Raw genomic sequence first — 15,301 nt, 5'->3', positions numbered from 1 at the left:
ACGGGTCCTTTGGTGGCAGCTGCAGTAAGTAAAAATGGTTTAACATGTATGTTGTGTGCATGCTTGCATGTGAGTTTATTTATGTGAGTGTTCATATGAGAGCATGTATACATGTGAGCATATGTGTTAGTGAAAACGAGTGTGAGTCAGTGCAAGTAGTGAGTGAGATTGTGGCCCAGATTTACTATTCTTTGATGCAAGACAGCAATTCCTCAAAGTAGCTTCGCTGCCTTGCCTCATTGTGAGAAAAAATGCACTATCATTTTTTCGCTCCCTGTGCGCTGGTGCACTTTTGTAATCATGCACCAACATCCGTGCACAGTATTGCAGGGGTGTGTGCTTTCTCTGAAGCATAGTTTTATATTGGGAGGTGTCCCTTCCAGTACACAAACTACGCTTACAGAACATTTTCCACTTTGTATGTGGGCTGCATAATGCAGCCCACATGCAAAGTTGGAAAAAAACAAGGACATTTTCCCTTGTTACGCATGCCATGAGGAGCCGTAAGATTTTAGCGCAAATACCTGTCCACCAGTGTTTGCAGATAGGGATTTGTGTCAAAATCCATGTGTGGTTGCATGGGTACACACATTCATCACCTTTGGAACACTCCTTTGAAGGAAATAATGAAAGTTGCACATAGAGCAATTTTGTGTCACGTCTGGGATACTATCCAGCGCAAAGCAGGTTTTGCGTTGGATAGTAAATCCCACCCTAACACTTTGCACTGGGTTTGTGTCACAAAAGAGGTGTAAACACTGTGCAAACTGCTAGTACACTTGGTCCTGCGTGTAAATGTAAATTTGTAAATTTGCACTTGTATAGCGCACTACTCACCCGTTAGGGTCTCAAGGCGCTGTACTCATACCGCTATGGAACCCCTCCTGGCTTTTCCCTGTGAGGTGCCCACTCCTGGGCATCCCCAGGGTGAAGCCAGGCATCCAAGCGCTGTTGGGGCCGTTGTGGAGATTAAGCAAGCTATTGCCCAGAGTTGCAGAGTGGGACCCATGAATTAGATTAGGCACCGAGGCGAGAATTATCTGGTCAAAGGGAATTGAGCCCAACACCTGCCGAAGCGGGACTTGAACCCTGGTCTTGAACCAGATCTCTGCTTCCGGGTCTGCCGCTCTAACCATTGAGCCACACTTCTCCACTCAGTAAGTATGTGTGAGATTAGCGGTGGATACAAGTAATTTAGTCAGAGAGAACAGGAATGAGTGTAAGGGGGTGTAAGAGTGTGAATGTGATGGTACTGCTCTGTGACATGCGTTCCTGGAAAAATAAATCACTGTCAAGGGTCATACAATCTCACTTAAGGTCACCGGGTATGTGATGTTACTTCCACTACCCCTAGCATTTTGGTGAATATACGTCCATGCACCACCATAGATGTAGAGGGGGTATGTCCACAGCGGACATGATACGGTTGCAGGGGCTGTGGGGAGAGGCTAAAAAGTGTGCAAGACGCTTTGACCCATTGTAAGTATTGTGGGGTTTTAACCATGCCCACCTCACGCCCATTACGTTTACTCGTTTGTGGGCTTGCCTTTCAAAAATCACTTGATGTCATTGGTAAATGCTTTACATTTGTCCCACCTTGGGGCAGTTTGGTTCCCACCTTGGACACCTGGCACGGTTGCAGATATACCTCAGTGTGGGCAAACTACTTTTTTCTTTTGTGTAGCTGCCATTGAGCTCAGAGTGCGAACTCGATTGGGGATATCATTTTTACATTATTTACACTCTGATCTGCTTAGTACAAGTTCTTTTCAGCAGGCATATTAACCCTGGGCGCTACCTTAGGATGACTCCAGGTTTCCACTAGACAAAAGTATGTTCTCTCTCCAGAAAGAACATAAATCCCCAGAGGTATTTTGACATTGTTTCTTTTGTCTGCGCTCTGTGACTGCTATGGTGCTCACAGCGCAAACTTGATCGGTGGTATCGTTTTATCATTATATGCACTTTGATCTGCTTAGTACACGTTCTTTGCAGCAGGCACATTAACCCTGTGCTCTACCGTATGATGACTCAAAGCTTCCACTAGACAAAAGTACATTCTCACTCCAGAAAGTACATAAATCGCCAGAGTTATTTTGACATTTTTAAATTACATGCACTTTGTGATTTCCCTAGTGCACGTTCTTTGCAGCAGGCACATTAACCCTGTGCGCTACCTTATAATGGGTTTAAGCTTCCACTAGACAAAAGGACGTTCTCTCTACAAAAAGAACATTAATCTCTAGAGTTATTTTGACACCTTTACATTATATGCACTCTGATCTTCTTAGTACACATATTCATTCTGGGACTTGTAGTTGTATTTATATAAAACATGATACAAGCTGGAAACCAGTCCTTGGAGTAGTATTCGTAGAGTTGTCCAGCTCCCTACTTTGATACGTGATTCGCTCATTTAGTTTTTGTTTCAGCTTTGCATTCTGGAACTTGTGGTTTTATTTTTATAACGTGATAGAAGCTGCGAATACAAAGCTGAAACCAGACTAGATGAACTACACACATCTGAGTCTGTGAAACTTCAGCAGTGTATGCATGTATTTATAAAACTAACCTTGAGTACACCTTACAGGTGATTATTCTGTATAATGGTCAATATTTTATAACTAATATTTCAGTTCAAGTCTGACTGAGGATCGTTAATATCATGTGGGGTGGCTCTCCTCAAGCATCTGAACAATCTTGGACGTTTTGTCCAGCTCCCCATTCTGCAGTAACGGGACAGTGATCCAGTATGCACGCATTCTTGGAGTACACTTGTTTGTTCATTGCCCCGCAGGCAATGTCGCCTGTACCAAGTGCCAAGTAAATCTGTTTTGCAACCTAGGGATAGTTTGTGTTTTAAGGGCCTTGTTTAAAAAAAAAATACCAGTAGGCCTACTAACCCTTTAGTTAAATGTAGGGGCACTGGAATTATGTGGCAGAAAGGACCAAAATATGTGGCAGGGCTGACCAATTAATGTGGCAAAAAAGTCCAGTAATGCATTTACAATGGCAATAGGTCCAGCTCAAGTAAATGCAAGACCTACTGCATTTCAAATGTTGTTTTTTTATTAAATTGATGGTGAATCAGGGCACTTTTCCTAAAAGAAGTGGGGGGACTAACCAAGTTAGGCAGTATGCCAGTGACATCATGGTGCAAGACATCACAGCGTATGAAATCACCGCATGTGACTTCGCACGTGGCATCAAAGGAAATTACATCACAACCCATGACCTCAAAGGAAGTGACATCACAAGAACTGACATGATAAATTAACACCTCACACAAATGTTTAGCAGGTCTATCATGAGTACATCTGAGCGAGTTACGAACTTTAACAAATTAGATTTTGCATTGGGTTGTGCCAAGAGAGTCATGCTACCCCAACACAATATCTGGGCATCAGTTTATACATTATGTTTTTTAATTCTGCCACAATGACATTGGCAACAAGGAGATATGTGTTAGTAAATCTGTTCTGCTTATTTGGTTGCAAAGTCTCCATTTTAAAGTAACATGTAGGGTAAGGCAGCTGCTGCAGAGATCTTTGTGTGCCCAATAAATCTCAGGGAGTAATAATAATGGTGAGATTCCTCCGGAGGGAAATGCATTTGCTGGAGAGATAAGTGTTTTGTCTAGTCTCAGATTTGAATCAAAGTAGCATTAAGGGTTAATGTAACTCCTGCAAGCACAGTATGTGACGTGCAGGTGACAGAGTTTTATTTTCTGTAGATAGGTAAGTGGGTTAATGCTTTTAACCCAGAGAGCCTTTTGTTACTTGCAGTTCATAAATTGTAATCCTTCTAAACTAGCACATTGAGCTATGAAGGACATGTGCTCCTACACCTTGTAACCCTCACTGTCTTATGTAACACCCTATACATTGATTTACACACTTATATGATTTATTGTCAATGTATATTGTGCATGTGTGATGTTAAGTACTCTGACAACCTGCATTGGGATGAGTAACACTATAAAGAAATACAAAAAAATAGTGGTATTTAAATTATTTGTGTAAACACTGGGATAGACAAACACATCTGACATTTTTACACATGTAAAACCCTAAACCACTCTGACCCAAGCTGTTGTTGCTGCTTTACCTCTTGTAGAGGGAGCCTTAGGTTTGCATAGTAAAGGTTTATTAGCAATTTGATAGCACCAGGAAATTCAAGATACTATTCATTTTGCTATTAAATATTTTGAGGCAGGTAAGCCTTGCCTTTAAGATCCTTTTCTAGAAAGATGATCTGATTTCCTTATACCTTTCGGTTTGTCTAAGTAGAAGCATAGCACTCTTAACATCTAAAAAAATGCAGGCTTCTTTCTGCTGCTGTAGTAGGGTTAGGAAAATAGGTATGAAGTGTGACTGATTGATTAATATGAAAATCTGAGACTACTTTAGGTAAAAATAAAGGATGTGTATGCAGAACTACTATATTATGATGAAAAATTGTGAATGGTTCTGGAGAGGACAATGCCTGTACCTCACTAACCTTATGAGCAGAGATGATGGCTATTAAGAAGGCAGTTTTCCATGACAAATGTTGTAATGTTGATTTATGGATGTGTTCGAATGGAGGACCCATTAACTTTGATAGTACCAAGTTTAATTCCCAAGGAAGAGATGGTCTCCTAATTGAAGTAAAAAATGTTCAAAGTCCTTCTAAAAGATCTTTAACCACGGGAATCTTTAAGATAGATGGTTGTACTGGAGATTTCCTTTATGCAGTAATCACTGCTAGATGGAAGAAAATTGTAGACTGGGCATGGCCAAGTGAAGTAAATATGGAACAATATCATTCTCTTGTATATTAATAGGATCATGGTCATTGTTTTGACACCACATACTAAAACGTTTCCACTTGAGGGCACAGCATGATCATGTTGATGACTGCTTTAATTCTTTATAGGTGCTCATACATTCTCAAAGTAGATTTAAATAGCTGTAATGTGTGATTTCAGGAGCAATGATGCCAAATTCAAGGACTTGAGCGTTGGATGTAAGATCGGGCCCTGAAGCCTGGAAAGGAGATCCGGGATGAGTGGAAGACGGCTGTGACATGTAATGGATAGTTGGAGAAGATGTGTGTACCACCACTGCCTCTGCCAGTTTAGTGCAATCATTTTGAGGTTTGATCTTTGTCATTTCTGGATTACTCGTGGTATTAATGGAAAGTGTGGAAAAGCGTAGACGTATTCATATTTGGAATTTGTAAAACAAGTAATACCTGAGGGTGTCTGTAAGGAAATGCCTTCCTTGGCATGGTTACCCCCTGACTTTTTGCCTTTTGTTGATGCCAGTTATGATTGAAAGTGTGCTGGGACCCTGCTAACCAGGCCCCAGGTCCAGTGTTCTTTCCCTAAACTGTACCTTTTGTCCCACAATTGGCACAGCCCTGGCACACAGATAAGTCCCTTGTAAATGGTACCCCTGGTACCAAGGGCCCCGTTGCCAGAATAAGGACTGCAGCATGTCTTTTTGCCACCCTGGGGACCCCTCACACAGCACATGCACACTGCCTCACAGCTTGAGTGTGCTGATGGGGAGAAAATGACTAAGTCGACATGGCACTCCCTTCAGAGTGCCATGCCCACCTCTCACTGCCTGTGGCATAGGTAAGTCAACCCTCTAGCAGGCCTTACAGCCCTAAGGCAGGCAGCACTATACCAAAGGTGAGGGCATAAGTGCATGAGCACTATGCCCCTACAGTGTCTAAGCAAAACCTTAGGCATTGTAAGTGCAGGGTAGCCATATAGAGTATATGGTCTGGGAGTTTGTCAAACACAAACTCCACAGTTCCATAATGGCAACACTGAAATCTGGGAAGTTTAGTATCAAACTTGTCAGCACAATAAATGCACACTGATGCCAGTGTGGGATGTATTGTTAAATACACCTACAGGGCATCTTAGAGATGCCCCCTGAATACCAGTCTGACTCCTAGTGCTAGACTGACCAGTTTCTGCCAGCCTGCCACAACCAGACGAGTTTCTGACCACATGGGGTGAGTGCCTTTGTCACTCTGTGGCCAGGAACAAAGCCTGTACTGGGTGGAGGTGCTTCTCACCTTCCCCTGCAGGAACTGTAACACCTGGCGGTGAGCCTCAAAGGCTCATGCCTTTTGTTACAGCACCCGAGGGCATCCCAGCTAGTGGAGATGCCCGCTCCTCTGGCTACTGCCCCCACTTTTGGCGGCACCCTCCAGGACCGTAGCCATTGGCTACTGCCCCCCAGACCTAAACACACCCTTAAATTTAGTATTTAGGGGCGACCCTGAACCCAGGAAATCAGATTCCTGCAACCTGAAGAAAGAAGGATTGCTGACCTGAAAGCCCAGCAGAGACAACGGAAACACCAACTGACTTGGCCCCAGACCTCCCAGCCTGTCTCCAGACTCAAAGAACCTGCACAGCGACGCATCCAACAGCGACAAGTGACCTCTGAGGACTCAGAGGACTGCCCTAAACCTGAAGGACCAAGAGACTCCAGAGAACAGCGGCACTGTTCAAAAACAGCAACAACTTTGCAACTTTTTAGCAACTTTGAAAGAACTCTCTCTTCCCGCCCGAAGTGTGAGACTTCTCACTCTGCACTCGACCCCCCCCCCCCCCCTGGCTCGAGCTCCAGAGAACTAACACTGCAGAGAGGACTCCAAGGAGACTATGACGACTTGAGTAACCTGAGTTGACCCACCTGCACCCACACAGCGACACCTTCAGAGAGGATCCAGAGGCTCCCCCTGACTGCGACTGCCTGGTAACAAGGAACCCGACGCCAGGACCAAGCACTGCACCGCATCCCCCAGGACCGAGAGGAACCACCTTCCAGTGCAGGAGTGACCAGCAGGCAGTCCTCTTCCTAGCCCAGTCAGTGGCTTGCCCGAGAAGCCCCCCTGTGCCCTGCCTGCATTGCCTAAGTGACCCCCAGGTCCCTCCATTGCTTTCAATAGCGAACCCGACGCCTACTTTGCACACTGCACCCAGCTGCCCCTGTGGGTGTGTTTTGTGTGCCAGTTTGTGTCCCCCCCAACCATCACAAAAGGGAGAACAGCTGTGTTTTGAGTTTCTTTTGCAAAACTGCAGAGGAAGTTATGCTACTGATACCGGAATGTAAGGTATTTCCACAGCTTAGCTGCAGCTACCGAAAAGGCCCGTCCTCCCCATCTGGCTTTTCGAAATCTTAGGGTATTTACCTTCCTCATGGAAGACAATCTCAGTCTTTTTAGGAGTGTGCCATTGGAAATCAATTCTCAGGGCAAGCAGGCCCTGCAAATGCAGGGTGATGTGGACCACACACAGAGCTGTAAATGTCACGTTTCTTTATTGGCAGCCAATGGAGTGACCTAATGCCATCCCTAACTGAAAGTCATTTAGAGACATCCAGAATCAAATGAGCAGCTGCATTTTGAACAAACTGAAATCTATTGAGGGTAGATTTATTGATATTTATATGCAGAGAGTTGCAGTAATCAACTGTGAAGTGATAAGGGCGGTAACTACTGCTACCCTGAGCTCTGCAGGACTGAAAGGATAGACCTTTTTTAGGATTCTAATGATTAGAAAGTGAGCGCTCACTGTCCTTTTGGCCTGGGAGTCAAAAGAGAGGGTACTGTTGAAGATTACTCCTAAATGTTTGGCTTCAGTGACCGGGCGTGGTAAAGGGCCGCAAGTATCTGGCTGCCACAACTCAGACCATATCGATCTTTGCTAACTGAAGATCAATCCCTCCGTCTTATCAGCATTTAGCTTTAGACAATTCCCTTTTATCCAGGTACTTATTTTTATAAAATCGAGTCAACCAGATGATCAAAATGTCATTGCCCAGAGAGTATGATTCTGGTACCCTAAATGCAAAGTCTCTGCATTTTCTGTTTTGTGCTGTGGTGACTAACTCTAACATTGGTGTACCCCACTCTTTGAAGATGTTGTTTACCATCCCTTTGTTGAGAGCCCACTGTTCGTGAAACTGTGTGAGAAAGCCTACTTCTACATTTTGGATTCCTGGAATGTGGAAAACTGCAAGCGATAAACCGCTTGTTGGTGCCCAATGACACACTGCTTGAGCATGAAGCAATTGTTGTCTGGATTTTGTTCCACCTCGTTTGCTGATACATCATAGTAGTATTGTCTTTTTGAATCATTAGATATTTGGAAGTGATAGATAGAAGGAACGCCTTGAGAGCTAGAAGTACAGCTTTTAGCTCTAGCAAATTTATGTGATAAGACCTCTCCTTTTGAAACTTACGCCCTTGAATAGTGAAGTGGTTCATGTGTGGGTCCCTCATCTGGAAAGTGAGGAATCTAAGACTATAGCTTGTAAGGTGTTTCCCTCAGAAAAGGTACTCCTGATAGTAGCTTGTGAGATATGGTCCACCAGGGGAGAGACTAATGCGCACTGTTTGTCAGATACGTTGATCTTCCCAGAAACCGGTTTTCTGGGACCACTGATCTCTAGGCACATCTATGGGGGCCTCATGAACAGTCTTGCATTTGGGACTATGAATATCTAGGATGCCATGGATCCCAGAAGAGATGCTATCTGACAGACTGTTGGTTTGTCTTGCTGCATTAAATGTCCACATTTCATCTAAACTGATGAGACTCCCTCCTCCGAAGGGAACACTTTCCTTTTTTGTATCTATTTTTGTCCCTATAAAAGTGAGGCAATGAACTGGTGTGGGGATCGATTTCTCAAAGCTGATTTGTAAACCTAGTGTGGAAAATATGTTTGTTGTGCCAATTAAGTCTTTCTTTGCCTTCCACAGAGACTTTGCTTTTACTAGCCAGTTGTCTAGGTACGATACAGAAAAAATCCTCTCTTTCTTAAGTGTGCTGCTATCACTATCATGCACAGCGTATTGGTGGTGATCTTTTCCTACAAGGAATCTTAGATATTGCCTGTGATGACGGGAGATTGGAATATGGAAATACGCATCTTGTAAATCTATTGCGCATAGCCAGTCATCCTTTCTTAGGCGTGGGTATATTTGATGGAGGGGCAGCATCCTGATTTAAAAAAATATACATTTGTTGAGGAATCTGAGATCCAGAATTGGCTGAAACATTTTGAAAGACTATTCTTGGACTAAGATGTACCTTGAGTAGACACCATTGATAATCTCATTTGGGGAAACCTTCTACATTGCTAGTTTTTGCAATAGAGCAGACGTCTCTTCGGTAGGTTGTTTGGAGAAGTCATTCACACAGGCTGTGGACGAACAGGTGGAGTGTGTTTGAACCAGAGTGCATAACTGTTCTGTATGATGATTAGCACCCACATGTCTCAGATTATGGCTTTCCACTCTTCCAGGAATAATTTCACTGTTTTTCCCCAGGAGTGGGAAACTGTGAAGGAGGTGTCCGATTTTCATTGTTTATTGTTTGACGATTACTTGCCTTGGGCTGTGAAGATTTTGCTTGAGTGGAGATCCTCTTTTGGAATCGTCTTTGATATGGCTTTTGAGACTGCTGCTGTTTTTGAAGATATTGATAAGGCCACATAGGGGGTTGAACTCTATGGTAATAGTACCTTCTGACTGCTGTCAGAACATTTTCTTTTGCTCAAGGCCTACAGTATTTAGTGTCTCCACCTCATTCTTCATCTTCAGCATTTCTACCTCAGTGCGTTGTCCAAATAAAGAGGAACGTGAAAAAGATAAGTTCACTATCTTGAACTGGGCATCAGATTTTAGAGAAAATTATCTCAGCCAGGATGTTCATCTTAAGGAAATGCCATGACAGAATGAGGTGGCAGACAGGTAAAGTCCACTGCTGCACTAATATATAGAAATTAGTGAGCCCTCATTAACCCTTTTGGAAAATCTTGTCCATGAGTTGATAAAACAGACATAAAGGACTTTATTCCACCCCAGACTTTCCTATGGTATCTGACATGCAGGACAGCAGCATTGGCATTCCTTAAGTGGGGGGGGAGCTGTTCTACTGACCTTTTTGCCAATAGCATCCATTTGTTTGCTCTCCCTGTCCAGTGGAGTTGTGGATTCAGGTGCAGAAGCATGTCTAAGCCTAACCGCCGTAACAATTATTGAATCTGGTTTAGGATCTATCTTTAGAAAATCCCGATCCTGTTGTGATGCCTTGTACTTTTTGAGTAGTCTTGGTATAGCAGACCTTGCTGTAACCGGAGTGAGGAACTTTTCTTCGACTATATCTAGAAGACCTGGAGAAAAGGTAGAAGAGTTCTTGGCTGCAAAGTTTTGAGTATCACAAATTCTGCTGGCTGAGGTTTATCCACATTAATATTCAGTTTTGTGGCCCCTCTTACTAATGCATCTTGAAATATAAGCACATCATCTACTGATTAAATCCTAGTGGGAAACTGAGGAGGAGAGGTCAGAGCATAGGACAAATGCATTGAGCTGGAATTTGGCAACTTGACTGCGATCTGGAGTGTGAAAGAGTCAAAGACCTTCTGTCAGGAAGGGTTCTTGGTGGTGGTGTTCAAATTGGAGACGGAGGTTTCCATTTCCTAATAGGTGACTTGGGTATGGCTTTTGAGAACGTTTAACTGGAGACAGATTGAAAGGGCGTAAAGGAATCTGTAGAGGATCATCCACAGGTATTATAGGCCTTATAGGAAGAAACATCTCTGACTCCTTAGATGCAGATGAATGCACAGAAGGAGACCCAGACCATTCTGGGGAAGAGGAAAGACTGATTTGAAGTACTCTAGACTTCGAGGTAAGTGTGACTGACGCTGTGCAAAGTTTTTTTTGCTGAGACTGGAGTCTTAGTCAGTGAAATATGTCTTTTTAACATTGAATGATGCAATTTTGATGCCAAACGATGAGGTCTCAATGCCGACTGGTGTGACTTTGACACTGAGCATGTGTGACAGCTGCCATCGTAGTCTTCAACGTCAACAACGGTGATGACAATCTCACCATTGACTTGGACCCTGAGCGTTAGTGATGGTGCGTGCGTCAACCCTTCCTTGGATGTAGAACACATTGGAGCCAAACCTCTAGATGACGACACTGATGTTCTTCACATTGGTGATCGGTGCCGGTGTGAGTTAACGTCTATGTCGATGTTGGGAGGAGATTTTCTATCTGTAGATCTCCTTCTGTAGGATTCCTTACCAGATTTATGACACTTTTCAGCAGAAGGGTGAGATGATGATCTTTCTAATCTTTCTCTCTGCTTTCTTTCATCTTCTCTTTTTATGTCTTGCATCAAACCTGATTGTCTGAGGCCCTCCCTTTCTTTCAGTGTCCTTTGACATTTTCTGACAAATGTCACATCCTTTTGTCTGATGTGATGCCGAAAGGCAAACCACAAAGACTTTATGAGTATCAGAGCTCACCTTTTTCCTTCCATATGAAGGGCAGTTTGTAAAAAGAGAAGGCATTTTTAACTGAAAAATCTTGTCAGAATTAGGAAAAAATTGATTTACTCGGCAGAGGCAATGTTTAAATGTCGAGTATAATGCTTTGTGCAAGAGCTGAAGATGAAGATAAATGTTTGGAGGTGTAAAAACACCTGGGGTGTTCTGAGATCCTGCCTGAAGGAGCCAGGAAAACAGAACTGACTCTCACAGGCAAACTTTCACTACAATGCACTGTAGGATGGGGTGCTTCTTAGGTTCTTAAAGGGACATCGTTTTAACCTCTGTCTGTGTTAGCCTAGCAGGCAGCATTTTCTCCTCACGCTTTTGGTATAAAGGTAGCCTTTTCCATGACTAAGTATTGTACATTTAAAGGCTATTCAGTAGCTTCAGCTATTTGTCTGCAGCATTCAGAAGAAAAATATATTTCTGGCAGACTACACTGAGACTCTATGGAAAATGAATTTGAGTGATGAACATTCTTCAATTATATTTTCCCCAAAATGTAAGTATATTAAAGAAGGTGTTCAGAGGTCAGCGCAGGCTGAGGGGAAATTATTTAATGTTTACGACCATTAGTGAAGCTCCTACAATGCAGAGGTCCTGTATATCACCACAGGCAGAATTGGTCCACTAGGGATCCTCTTAGCCTAAACATCAGTAACCTCAATACTGCATGTACGATAGTACAGAAAAGATCCAGGAAGGTCAAGTCCCACTGGAAGGAGACACCCTGTCCTTTACTGGGATGAAGACACCATTCCTAGTCTAATATCTGTTAAGTGTGTCCGCCCCGGCGTTTAATTACCCCACAATATGAGTGGACGCCAAGGAGATTCCCCAGGTGGTCCAGATATCTCAAAAGGGTGCAGTGCCTCCAGGCACAAGATCAAAGCCCCCATGCTGCCCTCTTTGTTGCAGTACAGCATGGTGGTCATGTTGTCGGTCAGGACTTCAACAGACCTTCCCTCCCTGGATGAGAGAAATGCTTTCATAGCCAACTAGATGGCAAGAATCTCCAGGAGGTTAATATGGAGCTTTTGGTTTGAGTGGGAACCAAAGACCCCTAATTTCCACCTTCCCCAGGTGACCGTCCCAAGACAAAGATAACTCATCCATTATTACTGTGATCTTTAGATGGGATAGGATGAACAAGCTGTATGACAAGAAGGTGTTCACAACTTGCCACCATTGAAGGCCTTGAGCGGTCTCCTTCAAGATGCAGATGTTGCCTGACAGAAAGCCCAGCTTTTGTACCCAATGGGAATGGCAATTCCACTGAAAGGCCCATATGTACCAGCGAGCATTAGGGATCAAGAGGCCAGCAGTCCGTGAAGCATTAGAAGACCCAGAATTGAGTCAGAAATATTGGGATTACATACTGAATAACCTGGGCATGTTGGATGGTTTTTGCAGGCTTTGAATGCAACTGTGTACAGAATCCAAAAATGAGCCTCTGTCCTCCGTCATTCCTGGGCACAATGAAGAAGTGGGAGTAACATTCCTTGTCCATTTCGGAGTCCATTACCCTTTAGATAGCCACTTTAGGCCAAAAGAGATTTGACGTTCTCCAGACGTACGGCAACACATTCTGCCTGCACCCGAGGAGGAATGAATGCATCGAATATTAAATAAATGGCAAGGTTATATAGCATTAAGGTGTAATAGTGAGCAATGCTAGGGTTCCATGTTGGAACACATACAACACTTATGTGTGTCATCTGGATGTTTAGTCTGACCTTGGGCAGTTAGGATTTCACTGGTAAAGGAGATACACCATATGTAGCTGTGTTGCTTGATAAAAGGTTTAAAATCTAGCTTGCACGGGGCATGCCATTTTTTAACAACGTGCAACACCCACCAATTGGATTTCCATCCAGATAGAAAAAAAATGTAATCCTGTCCTCTACTGGCTGAGCATAGCCATGTAATGGAAATGAAAGCAGTTTAGAAGCCATTGCAGCAGTTGAGGAGGCAGTGAAAGATTTGCTGCCCCAAGGTGGTTCCACAGCCTTGGTAGCCACACATCCTGGAGTCACAAGAAGACTGTCAGCTGCTGAACTAGTTGCATGGGCTACTGCTGTCAATAGGCAAGATCATCAGAGTAGCCTCTTAACTTTCTCTACTGCTGGTGCAAGTGGAGAGTAGGTGAAAGGAAGTCTGATCACAACACTGTGGAAAAAACAGCAATAAATATCCATGCATGACACCTGATCACGACATTGGTGCCCAAGGAATGACCCAATGCACACTGTCAACTTATAACACACATCTGGCGGAGTTTTGTTCATGCTGAATTGTTTCAGCAAACACTGCACTAAATTATTCAGGGACAGCTGGCATGATCTCACTGGCCATGGCCCAAAGACCATATGTATAGGGGACTAATGGGCCTATAGTACTGGAATCGAAGGGAAGGATGGGATTCGCATTTCAAAGAAAGGCGCTGCAATTTATTTATCTCCTAGTGTGACATAGGTCTGGCACGGCCCGACATTAGCTGCGGATTGGAGATTGGCGTCTGACTGGATCCAGCAAGTATGCCGCCCGCATCTGGGTTGTGTGGTCAGAACATAGTCCCATGCTGGGAGCGGAGCTGTGGGCCTGTGCCGGCTAGGAACCAAAAAAAGTCCAGCAGAGTCTGTCAGTGCTAAGAAAGTACCGAAAAGCGAAGGAGAGACTGGTGACCCCTACAGCTCTGTGGGGTCCGAAGGCGCTCCAGCGAGAGGCTGTATCGTCTTTAAGATTTGCAGCATGGCCCATTGAAAGGCCTCGAGAATGGGCTCAGTGATGGAAATACCAGCTGAGGTGGGCCTGACAATGTCGATTGCATGACTTTATGCCTGATTTTGAGTAGCTAGAGGAGGATGAATTCCACTTGGCCTTCTTGCGTTTGTGACGGTACTTAGACTTGGACTTGATCAAGCGCTTTTAACTGAGTTAAGATTTGGCACTGGACCAGTCCCATGATTCTTAGTGTGAACTGCCCTGCGACAGAGTGGAATCAGGAATTACTTCCAACATGATATTCTCCTATGTTCCGAGATGCAGAGTTTTACGTCCCACCCCATGATCGCTTTAAGGGGAGCACTTGTCTCATGACTTTAAATGGGGACAGGAAGTAAGGTATCAAAGCAAAAGGCATGTAGATCTGAGACTAAAACCTGCTCTCTGCAGTTGTGCTATGGTTTGAATCTCATCGTCTTGTTTGGTGAGGTGGGGGAGAGACATTTTCCTCATCACACTTTAGTCGTCGAATTTTGGTCAGTACAAATGACAAAGTTGGAAGCAGATCTGCGCTGAAGTGCGCAAAAAGAAAGGAACTGACGTCAGCCCACCACAGTGGTGCCTATATAAGGCTGTACACAGTTACTTCCACAGAAGCCCAAGGTTGTCAGATTTGGCCCGCCACCTGCTGGTGCACAGAGCAATTGCTGTTGAAAATCCTGGATCCAGTCTGGCGCATTAGATTATTCTAAAGGTGAATGCAGTTAGAAACAGCCTAGAAGTAGCATCAGAAAAACATGTTTTCTGATCGTGACATCTTGTTATGTGTGCCTGTGTTTGAAGCATCACTATGCAAAAATCAAACCTCTCACATGATACCCAAACTTTTCCTGCAGAGGCCTCTATCTAAAATCACATTTACTAGTCAACACAGAGTAGCACCTTACATAACCACCCGGAGGTGCTTTGGTAGGGTATAAGGTGCCCCACAAATGCTAGTATACAAATACAGACTGCTATTTAACTTTCAATGGTATGATTAGTTTGTAGTTTGTTGTGATACTCTGCAAGTCTAACGGTCCAGTGGCAAGGTAAGTTGGTAACTGGCCGTAAGACTCCAACAGCCCAGGAGTCCAACACTGCTTGTTTCATTAGCACACGATCCAGGCACTATCCACAGATGGAAAAGGATATTCATTTAATAAGCATGGATGTGGCTG

The 15,301-nt window shown here is 43.9% G+C and overlaps 1 protein-coding gene across 4 annotated transcripts in view; it reads right to left on the bottom strand.

The window, feature by feature from the left end:
- The window catches only part of PLA2G6 (phospholipase A2 group VI), a 317,414-nt gene that overhangs the window by 4,454 nt on the left and 297,659 nt on the right, over nt 1-15,301 (bottom strand). The gene's annotated exons all lie outside the window — the stretch shown is intronic.

This window comes from Pleurodeles waltl, chromosome 4_2 (assembly GCF_031143425.1).
Source record: "Pleurodeles waltl isolate 20211129_DDA chromosome 4_2, aPleWal1.hap1.20221129, whole genome shotgun sequence".
Lineage (NCBI taxonomy): Eukaryota > Metazoa > Chordata > Amphibia > Caudata > Salamandridae > Pleurodeles > Pleurodeles waltl.
Note: the sequence above shows the minus strand (reverse complement) of the source record. Positions and strands in the feature narration are given on the sequence as shown.